The 18,174-nt window shown below is 38.1% G+C and overlaps 1 protein-coding gene across 5 annotated transcripts in view; it reads left to right on the top strand.

Annotated features, from left to right (window-relative positions):
• Positions 1-18,174, top strand: part of RABGAP1L (RAB GTPase activating protein 1 like) — a 446,160-nt gene that overhangs the window by 29,197 nt on the left and 398,789 nt on the right. The window lies entirely within an intron of this gene.

The following is an 18,174-nucleotide window of genomic DNA, read 5'->3' as shown; positions in this document are numbered from 1 at the left end:
TCCTCTTTTTTTCCTCCTTTTTTCTTTTGGTTTGGTCCTCTCCTCATCTTACTGCCCACAATGCCAAGGAAAGGTGTTAAAAGGAAGAGAATAGAATCTCTTTGAAATGAAAATTCTTATAAAGAAGGATTTCATAGAAACCTGCTACAGTGGCAGCAGGCGAAGGGAAAAACTCGGAGGAATTGCAGTTTGGTAGAGGCAGCAAGAACACCAAAGACGTGTGGAAAATGGTTTATCAGATTAGTAGTGCTGATTGGTGAACTTGACTCTGTTCACCCTGGAGCAGCAAACACCTCCACTCCCAACCTGGTGTTCTCAGGAATGTCCAACTCATAAAGATGCTTGGCCAGAAAGGGCCCTGGTTATCCACTCATTTGAACTGTCGGCATACCTCTGGAAGCAAGTTGCAACAGGCTTCCAAGTCATACGAGCAACCTCCTTTTATCTTACTGCTTCTATAAAACCCCATGATGCTGTTATTTTTTATTTATTTTAAATTTTTGAATAAACCATTTTTTCAGAGCAGTGTTAAGGTACAGCAGAATTGAGTGGAAAGTACAGGGAGTCCCATCTGCGCCTTGCCATTACACACTCACAGCCTCCTTCACCGTCAACACGAAGCATCGGAGTGGTGCCTTGGTTACCGCTGATGAACCTGCATTCCTGCCGCTCCACATCCTTGCCAGAACTTGGTGTTGCCAGTGTTCTGGGTTTTGATCATTCTAGTTGGTGTATAGTGGTATCTCATTATTGTTTTAATTTGCATTTCCCTGATAACATAATGTGGAGCATCTTTTCCTATATTTGCTATTTCTATGTCTTTTTTGGTGGTGAGCTACCTGTTCAGGTCTTTCACCATTTTTAAATCAGGTTATTTATTTTCTCATTATGCTATTATTTTCATACTCTTCTTTTTTTCCTCTTACAGGTAATGTGAGAGACAGTGTGCCTTTGTGATTAAAAGTGAGCCCTTTAGAATCAAATTGACTGTAAGAATCCTGTCTCTATCACTTAATAGTTGTGCGACTTTTGAAAGTTATATAAGCTCTCTGTGCCTCAGGTTTCATCTTGGTAAAAAGGGGTTAATAATGTGTGGTGCTTAAATGCATTGATGTATATAAAGGACTTAGACTAGGGCCTGACTTGTAGTAAGCACTTAATAATGTTAGTACGTAGTATTTATTACTCTGTCATTTCATATACTCATCATTACTCTCAGCTCTTTACTATACTCCCTGCAGGACACTTATGCTAAACCTGTTCACACAAAATTGTACATTATTTTTAGAGGTATTGATACTTTTTAGTTTTTGTTGAGTTTAAATAAAGTCACGTCAGTACCACAGCAGCATATTCTCTTGGTAAAAGGTTCAGCAAATACACAAATATATCTATATTTATGTGTAGTAAAAATGAAAGTTCCTTTGCATGTAACAGCTCCCTCCTCCTACTTCCTCTTCTCTTTCCAGATGTCATGACTGTTAACCGTTGCAGTAGGTTGAGGCTGAGCAGATTGGCCTGAGATGTTCCATATTAAATTATTTTCTTACTCTGAAGTTTCTGGCACTTGTTCTTGCCTAGAGTCCCTTGTAGTGGAGCAGCTTCCTACAACTCTGCAGTGCTAATCCCTTGTACTCTGCTCGGGTCAGATTCCCAGACTCATACCTACTTCTCTTTATTTACTTATTTTGTTTATGGCAGCCAAGGGTGTTTACCTTTTGATTGTGGCACTTGTGTGGAGAATGTCCACCTTATTTAAGATGCTCAACCTAACTGGTGTGGAAGGTGATTGCACCTGTCCCTTAGGGTTGGGGTGGACCACCCTTTCCTGTTCCTGTTGTTTGCTGCCTAGGGCCAGGGTCCTTGACCTCCTGGGGTTCACAGACTCCACTGACATGTGATTCTGGGGATAGGAGGAATCTGGGAAGGGTCTGTCAGTGCTCGCCACCATCCTTCTGTTTCTGATGGTAGGGTCTGGGAAATGTGGGGAGACCCGGAGATGCCTCATAATCTTTTAGATCTAACTTCAGAGTCTGCTGATCAAGGACTGTTCAGTAAACGAATATCCTAGTTGAGATGGAGATAACTGGAGTTTGTTTTGAGAATTATAGAGCTAAAGTACTTTGAAACATAATTTAAAATTTTATTTCTTTTAGGTTTTACTTATAATTAAAATGTTTTATTTAAAGATATAAAATTGTACATTCAAATAATCATTTCTTAAACTTTCATGCCTTCATTAAAATCCTGGGTAGTAATGTGTTCATTGTAACAAATTTAAAAGAAGGGTACAAATAAAAAGTGAAATCTACTTCTACCCATACATTGTTTAGTAAGCAAACACGTTAAAAAAATGGGTTCATAATAGACTTGGTGTGTTCTGGATATCTTTCTGTGACAATTCTGTGGCAGCAGAACACCACGTAACTTACTGAGATTTTCCTTTTTGTTAGATGTTTAGATTGCCCCCCACCCCCATTGGAAGCAATGCTAATATGTTTGTCCTTGTAATTTTATTTTTACATATTGGTGGATATTTATTTGGGGCAGTTTTTTGCAGATAGATTACCGGATCACTGTGTACATTGATTTTAAAACTTGATTTAAATTAAAAAAATCTAATAGTGTTAAACATCGACTTTGGCCCCTTTTGGATACTAATGCTCACACTCACTTTGGAAGAGGTGTTTCTCAGATGGAATACTGTAGGGAGCCGCTCCCAGGGGAGTTCTGGAGCGCGCTGAGTTTCAGGTACGTGGTGAAGATGCAAGGGTAGTTAAGACCTCACAAAATAATAGCTAGTAACTCACTTTTTCATTTTGAAATGAAGTAGGGTAGTTTCTGAAAGATTCGGTGATGTTTTGGCAAGCAATTACATGATTTTTAATTGTTTTCCAGTGAGAAATTTTTATTTTATTTTATTTATTTTTAGAGAGAGGAAGGAAGGGAGAAAGAGAGGAAGAAAAACATTGATGTGAGAGAGAAGCATCAATCATTTGCCTCTCACATGTCCCCAACTGGAGATCTAGCCTGTAACCCAGGCATGTGCTCCAATAGGGAATTGAACCGGCAACCTTTCAGTTCACAGGCTGGTGCTTAATCCACTGAGCTACACCAGCCAGGGATCCAGTGAGAAATTTAATAATTATAGTAAGTGTTTTGATTTAAAAAATGAGTGAATATAGTTAAAATGTAAACAATTTAGAATGTCCGTATTCTACCCCACCTGCTCTGTTATTCAGAAGCTGATTTCCCAATTTATCATTATCCCTGTACTTTTTCTTCTCCTTTGTACTTGACCATTTTATTGTTCAATTGTTTCTCTGTTAGTGTGGATATATAAAAGGAAAGGGAAGAGAGTTAACCATGTCCGGTAGATGATGGGTTAATTGAAAAAGTCATTTAAAGTAGGGGATGATGAAAATATATACACACGTTTAATATATTAACTTGAAATCTGTGTGTGCCCTTATGGACCAAGCATTCTGGCATTCTAATTCTTGGTCTTTCTTGGATATACTTCATCTATATGCTTCATTTTAGATTTTTTTTACTGCACTTAGAATAAAACCTTAAAATTTAAGGATTGTCAAACTCATTTTCACCGGGGGCCACATCAGCCTCATGGTTACCTTCAAAGGGCTGAATGTAATTTTAGGATTGTATAAATGTAACTACTCCTTAACAGTTAAGCAAGACCTCAGCACTGCCACCAGGTAGAAACAAGGTGCGGGGGGCCGGATAAAACAAAGTAGAGGGCCGGATTTGGCTTGAGGGCCTTGTGTTTGCCACCTGTGCCTTAAGTCTTTAACATGTGGCACAAAAAATATACATTATCTGTCTTTTTGCCAGTTTCTAAGAAATCTACACTTCTGGTTTTCTGTGATCAAGTTATACTGACTTCAATTTCTGAAACTTGCCTTAGGGCCTTTTCCACATGCCACTCCCATAACCTGGAATGATCTTTTCTTCTGATCTTTGGATGAAGATTTTTATTCCAAATGTCATGTTTTCAAGGGAGGCATTCTTAATATTCCCTTCTAAACTAGGACACGCCCCACCTACTACTATCACTTTGTTACTTTCCTTATTTTAGTCGGCACGTTTGATAAGTATGTATTTTTTCTGTTTATTTGTTGAATTCCTACCTTTTTCACAAGATGGAAGGCTACATGTAGGCAAGTGCCATATCTGTGAGGTTTACCATGCTGTAATAGCCTGTGCTTAGAGCAGTGTCTGGCATATAATACAAACCTACGTATTTGCAGCCTTAATCAAATATTTATTTATTGTGTACAATGTGTCAGGCACTGTAGGGGCACTAATGAATAAAATGCTACTTAGTCACCTCATTGTAGCCTAAAAATTCAAATGTGTGCATCCAAGTATGCATCACGTTTAATACAACATAGGACATTAAAATTTTTCACATGATAATATTAGAACATGCAAATTTTATACTAAAATAGAACTCTTTTTAAAACATGGGAGAAAATGTTGCCCATTAAAAAAAAAATGATTATTCATCCATTTTTCATTCACATTGTCTTGAGGAATCTGACCCTCTGGGGAAAGCTTTGAAAAGCCAGGAAGATCATAGGCACTATTATTAGTAACTGTAGTCCTTTTTTCCCCCTAAAGTAATTAAGGTCTTTCTTGAGACTGCATAATGTAGTGATACTTGCCCTCTGGAGAACCAAATAGGTTTAAAGTATAGTACTAGAAGTAGCGCATAGGTGATTAAAGCCAGACTAATATATGCGATCCCAGTTTGCTATGTCTTAGATCTCTTGCTCTTAATAAGACGTGCTGGGGTTAACAGAGTGGCAGGCATTGCTTGTGAAGGTTTTCCTTTTTAATTACGGTTTTGTTTTTTGCATTGTCAGAAATTCTCTGATTTGAAAGGGTATGCTTTATATGAAGAACTGTGTGCCGAAAATGTTTGGCTTGTCTTTGTGTTGAGTCTACGGAATGTGGTTTCTTGACTATGGGTGAGTGAATTAGCCTTCCAAGTTCCGTTATAGTTGTAAAGGGGATTGCATTTGGTATTAGTGTGACTTGTTTTATGTAACCACAATACTTAAAAACTTCTCTGTGTTGACATGATCTTTCTAGAGAGAAATAATTTTGGTCTTTTAGTCATTCATTCATCATTCATTCATTTGACAAGTATGACCTGGTCAGGTGGTGTACTATGTTCCTGACAATTTCCTGGGAGCTGCAAATACAAGTGAATAAAGTATAGTTGCTGTCCAACAGGAATGCATTGTAATTGATGAGATAGATGCATAAATAATTGTGTGGTATGATAAAGGGTAGAATAGGAGTATAAATTAATGTAAAACATTGCAGAAACACTGTAGAGGGAGTGACTGACTCTTTTTGGGAGGGTCAGAGAAGGTTTCCAGACTTGTTGGAAAATCCAGACAAACTCAGCTGTTGGGTTTTAACCCCCCGAAATTTGTGTAAAATAGGGCTTAAACTACCTGCGAAGAACCTCAAAGGCAAAGGGGAGTAAGAGTACTCCTTGGAAGTCCAGATATACCTGAGAGCAGCTTGAAAATTTCTTAAATTCTCTGTTTTAACTTCAGAATTCATGTGAATGTTGCTTTTCATTGCATCCTAATGATATATATGTAGAAATATGTTAACTACAACCAGAAAAGAAAAAAAATTCCCTGCTGGAAAGCTGGGGTGAATAAAGAGAGCTGACACTACATACCAGGTGTAGCATTCACATTCGTTTTCTCAGTGTATCCCTAGCACGTTTGAGTTCATGCCTGGGGAGATGTGTTTACTGGTTTGAGAAAAAAACAGATTGGTCAGTCAGGTCATGGAACATCGCATTCTTCTTCATGTTTCTGTAGTGTAGCCTTGGGGAAAATTATTTAATTTGAGTCTCTGCCTTTGTAAATTGGACTAATTATGTGTACTCATACTTTTGTTGGGAGGTGATCATGTAGTAGCTACTCATTAAATGCTGATTGCCTGTTTCCTTCTCCCCCCTACCCCTCCCACCCACTCCTGTTGCTCTTTTCCACCTTGGCTTTACCCCTGGCCTCATAATCACTTGGTTTGCCATAATCAGCTTGCTTTCTGTCCTGCTGGTCTTTACCAGCTAGCGAGCAGTTGAGAACAATACTAGGCGATAGTTGGGGTATAATCAGGAAAGTTCCTGGAATAACAGAGAAAAGCATTCAGTACACTGGGAAACGGCTCAGGTTTGGTTCATCAATGTAGGAAAGGTCTAGGAAGGCTCCTATATTAATAAAGGGAAAGATGGGTGAGGCTCTAGAGCTTGGGGTTAGAATGTAGGGCTGAGTGCACTGATAGAGTCTGATTTCTGAGCAGCAACAAAAGCGGTGATGCTGACTTCTTTTTTTCCCAAAGTGGTCAGAGTATTAGACTAGTGGTCTGAAGATTTTAGATTGAAATAAGTACATGTTCAAAAATACATTATGTCTGAAACCTCAGAGTTAAACATAAAAAGAAGTTATGTTACTGGCTTACTTTGTAAATGGTAACGCCCATCCTGTGTTTCTTGTGATGTTAGTGTTTCATTAATGACAGCCTCATCTCAAACCCATGTATTTCTCTAACTGTACTGCACATGTCAGTTGGAGGTTCAGGAGAGTGTAATTAAGTCAGTTCTGCAACTCTCCAGGTTTTTCACTAATTGAGAACAGAAACAAGCCAAATGTAGGACAAAATAAAATATTGAGCTTTATTACTGGTGCAGGTGGATTGGAAAGTGTGGTGAGGATTTTAGTGTTGCACTCTTCCTAGATAGAAGTGAAAGCCCCCACACACAAGTAGAACAGAAGAATAGGGGTTTCTTTTCAGTGCAGTGAGTCATGGCACCTGTCACAGCCACAGTCCCTTCAGGTGGAGACTTTGGACAGGAGCTAGGCAGACATGTTTTAAACCACGTAACCTGGTTCCTCCCTGCTCCCACCACTTGGGCTTTAATGAGTGCTTGACCTGTGGGCAGTCGGAGACAGATCCCTGCAAAGTGAGGTTGATTCGGTTGCTTAAAATCTGGACTCTGTATTTAATTAGCTATATGAAGTAGAATGAATTATTTAATCTTTTGAATGCATTTCTCCTTTTGTTAGGTGGGAATACAAGTATGTTAAGTGATTGTTATGAACACAAAAGATACTGAAATGCCTAATACTGTTTGGTTCATAGTAAGCATTGAGTAAATAATAGTATTACAATAACTCCTATTTGTGAGTTTTAGTAACTTATTCTTGAACTAGGCCTTGAATGTTTAAATATTTAAAAATTATAACTGCTACATTAAAATCATAGTATGTGATACTTGTTACATTCCTAAATTGTACTGTTAATAGAAAACATGTATCCCTTCAAATGAATATTGCTTCTTTGAATTACTCATTTCATGAAAGCAAAATGCTACAGTTGCTTTATGCTGATGTGCCCTTATGTTGCAGTTTTGACCATGTGAATATTACACAGACCACCACGTATAGGTTTTCCTTTTCTTGTCAGAATGAAACCTCAATCGTATTCTCCATATTTGGGGGGAAGGGAGGGTATAAGGTCCACTGTGCATTAGCAGACACTTGTTTCTCTTTTAAGTGTCATTTAAAATCAGAGCTTTAATTTGAGCCAATGTGATGATATTTTGAAAAAAGGTGTTCTTTGTATCGGGTTGTAGCAAACACAGGAAAAGCATTAACTTGCCTTAAATTTTATGTGGATGCCTTACACATACGTATTGTTTAGTAAGAATTTGTACACTGGCCTCATGTTGTACGTTGACTTGCTCAGATACATTAAGGGAGATCCTAAGGTACTGCATTAAGATCTGAATACGTATAACAGGGTAAATAAACTTATTAAATAATGAATGGTTCTCTTTTAACTTCATTTTCTTTTTGTTTGTTTTGTTTTAGGTTAAATTTACACAGAGGCTGCATGCTTTGTGACTTGCACTGTGATGCAAGGAACCAGTGATATAAAGAGCCATTCAGCTCCTCTAGAGAAAGACTATCTTTTGTTAACTGTTACATGTAACTAGTGCTATCCCTTTAATTCTTGAGTTTTAAAATAGTCTCATTTTTTTTGTACTCAAGTTCAGTAACTGGCTAGGATAAATGGTTTGCTCTAAGAGTCTACACGATCATTTCAGGGAGTGGGGGAGAATTGTTTGGAAGTGTTGAAACTTTTGTTTTCCTTTATTTTTAAAGAGAACAAGTAGACAACAAGGTGTATGTGGCAGTTTGAGAAGTGGCAGGGGAAACTTGGTACTATTGTAGGCATTAGGGCCTAATGAGCCCACTGGTTTTATTCACCTCTAATTTCAATTTTTAGTGTTAAGTGTATAGTAGGCTTACAGTTAATGTTTGATGTAATGAATCCATGGCATGCACATTAAAAAAATTCTTTGATACCTTTTGGGCAAGTAACTTAATTATTTTTATCATATTTCTTGGGTCCTCTTCAGAAATTATGACATATTATAGTGCCTTCATTTTCTCAAAGTTGGGAAGACATGACTAGCCATTTATAGAAATAATTTTTTTATCTGGTGTTCCATCTTCTTGTACTTTTTTTTTGGTTAACTAGTTGACCACTTAAGTGTTTCTCAAGTAATTTAAAGATGGAGTACTAGTTTCTGATTTCCAAGGTTATTCCTGCTGTTAAATATAGGAGTTTCTGCCCTGCCTCTTTCTTCAATCTAAATATATCTCTTATAATAGATTTCCTAGAGTTTAAGGTATGACATAATTCAAGAATGGTATTGTAATTTGAAGTACACCTGAATTTGTATCTTATTTCCATCAGTTACTGGCTGTGTGGTTCTTGGGTGAGTTACTTAATTCCTTTTTAATCTCAACTAACAATTAAATTAATTAACAAATACTGTAAAGCTCCTGAAAGAGCAATTGACAAACAGCAAAGTGGTAAATGTTAATAACTACCAGCTTCTGACTGTATGTTTACTAAAGGAAAAGCTGCGTTAATCATGCAAATTTAGGATATGTTTGCACTTGAGGGTGAAGGAAGATTATACAGTTAAAATTGTGACCCTATAGTAAATTTCTGTTTTTTTTAGGTATTGAGGACTCTAACTTTGTATTCTGGATATAAACTACTTTTTCTCTTAAACTCACCATCTTAAAAAGTCATTGATGATGTCAGGATTGCATGTGGGGGGTAGAGGGGTGGGTAGGGCAGGGGGGAGTAATGGGGGGGAAATTGGGACAACTGTAATTAAACAACAATAACCATTTTTTTAAAAGTCATTGAGCCATGGCTGGTGTGGCTCAGTGGATTGAGTGCCAGCCTGTGAACCAAAGGGTCACTGGTTCAGTTCCCACTCAGGGCACATGCCTGTGTTACAGGCCAGGTCCCCAGTAGGAGGTGTGCAAGATGCCACCACACATTGATGTTCCTTTCCCTCTCTCCTTCTCCTCCCTTCTCTAAAAATAAATAAGATCTTTTAAAAAAGTCATTGAAATGGCAAACTAAAAATCTATTTTAGTTGAGGTATAATGACTGCTGAATTTTTAAAATTCTAGAGTTTGTTTAGTTGTTCTTGAAGGGAATGACATTAGAAAGAGAAGAAGGTATGTAGCACAGTGCTGCTGCATAATAAATGGTAGTAATTGTGCGTGGGGGGCCTGCATGCATATGCATGTGCACAAGTGAGTGTGTTCTGTGTGCACGTGTGTGTGCATTTGTGTAAGCCTGTGTGTGTGTCTAGTGGTTAAGAATGTGGCCCCTATTGTCAGACTAATCTGGTGACTTAGTCTAAGGCTGGTGACCTTGGATAAGTCAGTTAGTATTCTGTTGTTTCTTCATTTGTAAAAGTGGATTGATATTAACTCTACCTTACATTGTGAGGGTTAAATGAGATGGAGTGTAAAGTGCATAGTACAAAATAAGCACTTGATAGATGTTAGAGATTATTATTGTAAAAATTTTTTGAGAGGCATCTTTCCTTAGTGAAGAAAGCAGGATCTTTGGAGTCGGGTTGAGTTGGTTTTGAGTTTTGCTTCAGCTGTGTACTAACACTATACCCTGGACAGAGTACTTAACTATTCTTTTCCTGTTTTTGTATGCATAACATGAGGGTAATAGCTACCTTGTAGAGTTTAGGGAAGTATAAATACATAGATACTTAGTAAAAGGTGACTATTACATGCATGGTGCCTATAATTCAGGTTGGTGGTATTTTCTTGGGTTGGCATTGTGAGCTGGCAGGCTAGATTTTTTTCCTGACACTGATGCCTGTCTGAAGTGAGTACTTAGTCTACAATCAAGTCAGTTATGCTTTTTCTATAAATATAAAGCTTTATAATAACAGCTAAATATTTACTTATTTATAATTTTTTAGATGAAGCACTAATCAGAGTATTCTTTTTTTAATGTTCTCATTTATTTTTGTAGAACAAAGGTAAAAGCAACATCAGTTTGTTCAGGATAAAGAGATGCTATTCTGGCTTCCCCTACATGCCTTCTGCCTTTTATCCTAGAAAAGAGAAATCCTGCCCCTATGGGGTTGTTTCGAGGGTGTAGAGGCTTTGTAGAGGAGTGACAGTCATTTGCCTATTTGAGGAAGACAGCCTAGAACTTGTATTGCCTAGACAGCATAGAACTCCTACTCAAAAGTGGCAGGTCACTCTTTGCTGTATGAACATAGCTGTCTGTGGGATCAGCTAGCCAGCCCCCAGCTTCAGTCTGCAAAGGCAGGAGCAGTTTTCCCACAGGAGATGATACTGCTACTAGAATTTACTGAGCAGCCTTGACTAATGTGAAGAAAATGGATGATCGGCCACTCTGAACTGGAACAATAGAAGGCTCTTACTAGGCTGTCGGACTGGAGACTGTTAATGGGGAGTGTGAGCAAAGGGTTTGCATGTCCATTCAGATATTCCAATCTCATGGCTTCTTAGGGAGACAAAAGATGTACTCGTGCCCCCTCACCCCCCCAATTTTTTTTTTCAAGAAAGGACATCTTGGAACATACAGAAACTACAGCTTAATAGCAGATTCTTGCTAAACAAAAATTTTTCATGAGTAACAATCATTTTACGTATACAGGGCCCAGCACCAATAACAGTCCTTTTTAATTATAAAATACTTTATTACAAAATCATGAGCATGTAGTTCTGTAACATAACAATATCACACTCAAGCACACCATATGGCATTTTAGGTGAAATTGCCGTCCATCTCATGCAAGACGTTCACGTGCCCTACCAACCACACTCAAGCACGCCTTCCTTCTGCCGGACCCTGTACTTTCCTTCTCTTTTTGGGAAGTTTTGCATATAAATTTTACTTACACTTTGTTGTTGAGATATCATTCACATATCATAAAATTTACCATTTTAAAGTATGTAGTTTGGGGTTTTTAATATATTCATGAGGTTGTGCACCATTATCTAATTTCAGGTAGGTTATACATTTTAAGAAAAGACATCTTTTGGGGTGGAGGAGAGTGGTGGGGGGAAAATGGAGACAACTGTACTTGAACAACAATTAAAAAACACAAAAGACTTCTTTTGTCATATTTTGAATATTTCATTTATTTATTTTTTAGAGAGAGGGGAAAGGAGGGAGAAAGAGAGGGAGAGAAACATTGATGTGAGAGAGAAACATCGATTAGTTGCCTCTTGTATGTGCCCCAACTGGGGACCTCACCTGCAACCTAGACATGTGCCCTGACCAGGAATCGAACCAGTGACCTTTTGCTTTGTGGGACCATGCCCAACCAACTGAGCTGTACTGGTTAGGGCTCGTTTATCATATTTTGATTAGCTTACCTCTGATTTTCTTTTCCACTTTCAGGAAAACCTGTTTTATCTCTGGGCTTATCTCTGCTTTTTGATATGTTTGTAGTTCTGCTGTAGTTTCAGTGTAGAGTGGTTGATCCTTTGTTTCTTTTTCGGTTTCTTTTTTCATATTAGTCACTGGTGCTCAGTTAATTTCAATAGCCCGTCTTCTCTTCAGGGAAAACTGTTGACCAGTGTCAAGAAGTCCTCTGTATTTCATTTTAATTCTGTTTCAGAATAAGAGGAGATAGAAAACAGTATCATTTTGGATGACTGCCATTAGGTTGAATGAATGTTCTTTGACAATGGATTATTTGTTTGGTAACTTAATTATTCACTCCTTCTTCTTGCATGACTAATTATGTTTTAATATAAAAATTGTTTTTTAAGACTAGCTAAAAGTGATCATTTTCATTACCTAGAAGCTCACAGTACTGTCATGCAAGCATTTTATAAACTGGTCTCTTAAATAATTATATCTTCATTCATAGAGAAGCTTTACCTTTCCTTCCATGTGAACATTGTCACTAAGATTTGTATAGGGCATTGTAATTTTCTACACATGTAGTTCCCCTGGACAGTGAAAATATGTGTTTATGTACCCATCTGTACACCAGTACATACAGATCGACAACAGATAGAGAATTTAGCTTTGTCTATTTGTCTAGTCTGTTGTGTGTAATTGGCAAAAATAGTCTGACCTACCACAATTATAGTCACCTGTAAATTTCACCATCCTAATACAGATTTTTAAATAAAATAATTTTTCCTCTGTAACATTTTATTTTTATGACATAGGAATATTAGGTAGCAGTAATCACAATGTGCCTACCATTTAAAATTCCTTTTTGTCCTTTGCTGATTTCATATTTTGGTTATAAAACATTTTTCTATTGTATTTTAAACCATCCTTTGACTTTAAGTACCACTTGTATTATCCCATTTTTTATTCCTGTAATTATTTCAAATAAATCATTCTACTTGTCTTTCATCACACCCTCTGTACTGTTTATCTGGGAAATTATTGTCAACTTTTTAGATTCTCTCTTCTTCTTTCACCTGGATTTCTGCTCTCATACCTGCTATATGAAGCCATATGGCCATCTGCAGCCCATTAGAATATAGCTTGTATGTCTTTTGCTAGAATATAATTATATTAGGACTCATTAGGCTTCATGTGACAGAAACTCAATTTAAACTAGCGTATGCATAAAGAACTTACTGGAAGGGATAGTTTTATAGAATTAAGGGAACAGTCTAATTTACTGTTCCCAAGACTGAGAATGGGAACAGATGGAGCTGGGCCTCAGGAGGGACTCAAACAAAGTGATGGACTCAAGTAAGACTCTCTTGCTTGCCTGTGTTTGGGATTGACTCCTCTCTCTCCCTACGGACCGGCATTCTTCAGATGGGGAAAGACATGGCCACTGACAGTTCCGGTTTACATCTTAAAAGTTTCTGCTTGAGAGAGACACTGTCATGATGAACTCTTTGCTCATCCATCCAAAAATCTTAGGAAATAGGTTAATTGATCTGGTTTGGGTTCACTGTTTACCTTTGAATCTGTTTGACCAAGATGTTGAGGTTTCTATAAAAGCCATGATGTTTGAGTAGAGGGAAGCCTTATTCTCAGAAAGGAAAGTTTGGAGATTATTGGTGGACAAATAAAAATAGGTGCCCATGAAAGCAATGTAAATTAATAAGATCCTGTAGTGCCCTTTGCATGGGCAGGGCGCGCACACACACACACACACACGCTTGCATGCACACATACACTTGCACAAGGACACTCTTGCATACACACATACACACACACTTGCACACACACATACATGATGGTGTGGCTTTTGCCTGAGGACTAGAGTAGTGGATGGATTGGTTAGTTAACAGAGGTCATGATAGTTTTCTTCAGGACTGGCTTATTTCTTCAAAGTACAGAAGAATTATGGTTGGTAAATGCCTAAATTTTTTGTGTCTGTTATCTTATTGTTAAGAGTATTTCCTTTTTCTACTTTTGTAATGGGTCTACTGTAGTCATTCAAATTCTCATGGCTGATAGCCCTCCCAGCATACCAAATTTTGACTTACACTCATTTTTTTCAGTTTTCTATTTTGGTTTAAGAGCCACTTTAAAATGAATAGGTGCAAACATGTAATATGAAAGCAAGAATCAGACTAACCACGTTTGGCACAGAGAGAGATTGGACCACGTGTACCACCATTTTGTCTTCTGAATGTGTTTGGTTATTTTGGGAGAAGATAGCTTCCAGTTAGACTGTACTGAGTGTAGTTGTACTGTTCCTAGTACATGTGAAATTATAGTTTTAGGCATCCAAAACTAATTTAGATACATTGCTCATTTGACAAAAATGATGTGGTATTAGAGTAAAAATTAAAAGGGATTTCACTTGTTAAAATTGGTACAGATATGGGGATGTTTAAACCAAAAATTTTTATTGAGTTTTTGGGTTCAGAACAGGGGAGAAGGTGATGAATAGAAGAAACATATCAGATATTTGGTAGCACTGATAAGTTTTCTGACCCTTATTCTCATATACCTTATGTCCTAAAAATAAAAATGTTTATGCCTACATTATAGTTGCTGTTAGTTTTTTTTTAACAGAAAAGACATAACATCCTTTGTCAGACTTTACATTCTAACTTTTAGGTTATAATAGGGCAGCTTTATAACTAAATGCCATTAAAAGTAGTTTTGCTTTTTGCACTGCACTGTTTTACTTGCTGAGTTGAAATGTATATCTTAGTCTTGAGTTCACAGAACAGCAAGCTCTGTGTTTAAAAGACTTCTGCAAATCTAAGTTGAATTGAACAACTATTTATGTGTGTTCACACCCTAATTCAGAGTTAACTGATAGGTTATTTATCAGTGAACTGTGAAGAATGCTTTGGGGTGGGAGACAGATAAGTTTTGATGAGGAAAGGAGTGAAGAAGGTCCGGTATGCACAGCGATGTTGTGTTGAGGCAGATCCCAACCCCGGGTCTCAACAGCTGAGTAGACATAAGAGACAGTGTCACAGTGTAGGTCAGAGCATTACTCCGACGTCAGACTACCTGGCTTGACTCCTGGCTTTACATTTGCTATTTGTGAGAGCTTTCAACCGATCGGTGCTTTTAAGAACAATTTGTTCCACACATTTATTGAATATCTACTACGTCCTATACCAGGCATGAAATATTCCCTGGTAAACAAAGCAGAGTTGGGTTTGGTGAGGGGACCTTATTTAGACAGCCTTAGCATTGAAGGGGGGCCTCAGACTCCTCTGCTGTCCTTTCTATACCTCATTTCCTACTACTTTAGCCATACTCATTATGATCTCTAGCTATCATGACTTCCTTTCTGTTCCTCAGTAAGCCTTTTCTCACATCAAGTTCTTTTTCCCTAGTTCGTTTTGTGGCTTACTAATTAAGCTCAAATGTCAGCTGGATCCATGCCTTCTGCCTTGTGCCTCCTGCCTTCTCACCACCTTTGGTAGTACTTACTCCAGTATGTGATCCTGATTTATTTTCTTCCATATTATCTATCTCTTCTATAAGAGATAGCTTTACCATAGAACCAGAGAACATATTCACCAATACATCTGATAAGGGGTTAATATCTAAAATTTATAAAGAACTTAACAAAACTCAACAAAAAAACAACCCGGACTTCTAGTCAAGATGGAGGCTTAGGTAGACATGCTTCCCACAGAAAGAATTACAACTACACATCAAAACAAATGACACCCAGAACTGTCAGAAAACTGAGCTGTATGGAATTCTGACAACCAAGGATTTAAAGAAGACACATTCATCCAGATGGGTATGAGGGTGGAGATGCAGAGAAGCACCCCTGTGTTCATTACAGTCTTGTTTATAATCGCCAAGATAGGGAAGCAGCTCAAGTGTCCATCAGTAGATGAATGGATACAACAACTATGGGGCATTTACACAGTGGAATACTACTCAGCTATAAAAAAGAAGAAAACGTTACCTTTGCAACAGCATGGGTGGACCTGGAGAATATTATGCTAAGTGAAATAAGCCAGTCAGAGAAAGACAAATGCCATTTGATTCCACTCATATGTGGAATCTAATTAACAAACTGAACTAACAAGGGACAGACTCATTGATGGAGAGTAGATGACAGCTAGTGGTGGGGGGAGGATTGGAGGGTGGAAGGATTAAGCAGAAAGGAAAAGGGCTCATGGACATGGGCAGCAGTGTGGTAATTGCTGGGAGGAGAGGGTAGAAGAGGACTAAATGGTAATGGAAAAAAAATACAATGAAGATTAACAACAACAAAAAGAATATTTGCTTTAGGAATACCAGGATTGCATTGGTGTTACTCATAATTTAGTCTACAGTTCTCATTATAGTTTCTAGCACATAGTAGGGACTCATTAAGTATTTGTTTAATGAGTGGGTGAAAGCTGATGGCAGTAAGAGTCAGTTATATGACGGTAGGAGGCAAGAGCTAAGACCCTAATGTGGTCCCGAACTTTCCGTGATTAAAGACCTGAAGGGATAAAGTGATGGAGGCAGGGGTGTGTCGGGCCTTGCAAACCCTGTCAAGGAGTTTGGACTTTGTTTGAATTTTAGTGAGAAGGTTGTAGTCTGCAGTTTTAATGTAATCCAATGTATTTCTAAATGTATTCTCTGGCAGCTCTGTGAAGAATAGATTAGGGAGGACAGGACAGGAGGAAGAAGACAGGTTAGGAGACTTGTGTAGGTGAGAACATTGCTTGTATTATTCTGGTAAAATGGACATAGAGAAAGATGGGGTAGATGTAGGGTTTATTTTAGAGGTGGGGCTGACATGCTTGGATGAGGAATGAAGAAGTAGAGGTGAGTTGAGGATGAGATCCAGATTTCTTTTTTGAACAACTTGGTAGAGGGTGGTGTTACTGAAATGGGAAATCTGAATGAGGAACAAGTTTGAAGAAACCATTAGGAATTCCATTTGGGTCACATTTAAGTTACTGATCAGAATTCCAAATGGAAATGTCAAGTAGAGAGTTGGATTCTCCATCAGGAATTTAGCGGAGACATTTGGGTTGGGATCGAAATTTGGGACCCTGTAAGCATACAGATGGTATTAAAATCCATGACAACGGGAGGTAATAGAGTGTGTGGCAAGGAATCAGAAAAAAGCTCAGGACCTGGACTTGGGGAGTTTCTAATGTATAGATGTTACATACAGGAGTGGCAGCCGAAAAGGACCTGGACGAAGATTGGCCACACAAAGAACACCTGGAACGTGTGGTGTCTTGGCAATCAAGAATTCATGGGGCAATCTCGAAGCGTCAAGATGTGGCTTCTAACACATCTGCATTTTCAGAAACATATAACATAAAAAATGAGAAAAAATTTGAGAGGATAGATGAATGTGCTTGAAGGGTTTTAAAAAGGAAGGAAATTGCCCTGGCTGGTGTAGCTCAGTGGATTGAGTGCGGCTGTGACCAAAGGGTTGCCGCTTGGATTCCCAGTCAGGGCACACAGCTGGGTTGCGGGCTGGATCCCCAGTGAGGGCCACATGGGAGGCAACCACACATTGATGTTTCTCTCCCTCTCTTTCTCCCTCCCTTCCACTCTCTCTAAAAATAAATAAAATAAAACCTTTAAAAATTAAAAAATGTTTTCTTTTAAAAGGAAGGATATTAATATGTCTAACCAATTATGGCTATCTTACTATACTAGCCTAGGAGTAAAATTAGTCTTTACTTTGATATTAATGGACATTTTGATACTTGATAAAGTTAGGAAATAATTAATTTTTAAAAGTGTAACTTGAAGCTGGGTATATATGTTTTCTGTGTATATACACACCTATACACACACACACACACACACACAATTTTTTTATCACCCAAGAGTAATGGTGTTAGTGTCACCTAATGGCAAAATGAGATATTGCAGCCATATTTATGTGCTGCAATGAACGAGTAACTGAATTAGAAAGAGAAAAGGAACATTGCTAAGGGAATTTTAGACATAGATCAACAGACTTCCATAGTTACAAGGCTTCAGCCCTGGCCTGCTTATCCTACCCCTCTATCCCATTACTCTTTTGGTCACTGAGCAGGTTGTGTAATATATGTTCCTTTTATTGTCTTTCAGGTTTCAGGCAAATATTTATTTCCCTTTCAGAGAGTCGTTTCCTACCACCTTACTTACAGTTGTCCCTACACACCTTGCTGCTAAGCTGCTCTTTGTCACATTAACCTCCTTTATTATCTCTATGGCCTTCAGAGTGATTTGGAATTACCCTGTGTGCCTCATTGCTTGTTTTCTCACTAGATCTCAGCTCTAGGAGGGGAGAGCTGGTAACTTGTCTGCTTATTCACTCATGTAGCCCTGATGCTG

This window comes from Desmodus rotundus, chromosome 12 (genome assembly GCF_022682495.2).
Source record: "Desmodus rotundus isolate HL8 chromosome 12, HLdesRot8A.1, whole genome shotgun sequence".
NCBI lineage: Eukaryota > Metazoa > Chordata > Mammalia > Chiroptera > Phyllostomidae > Desmodus > Desmodus rotundus.
The sequence above is the reverse complement of the archived record's forward strand: the minus strand, read 5'-3'. Positions and strand labels throughout refer to the sequence as shown.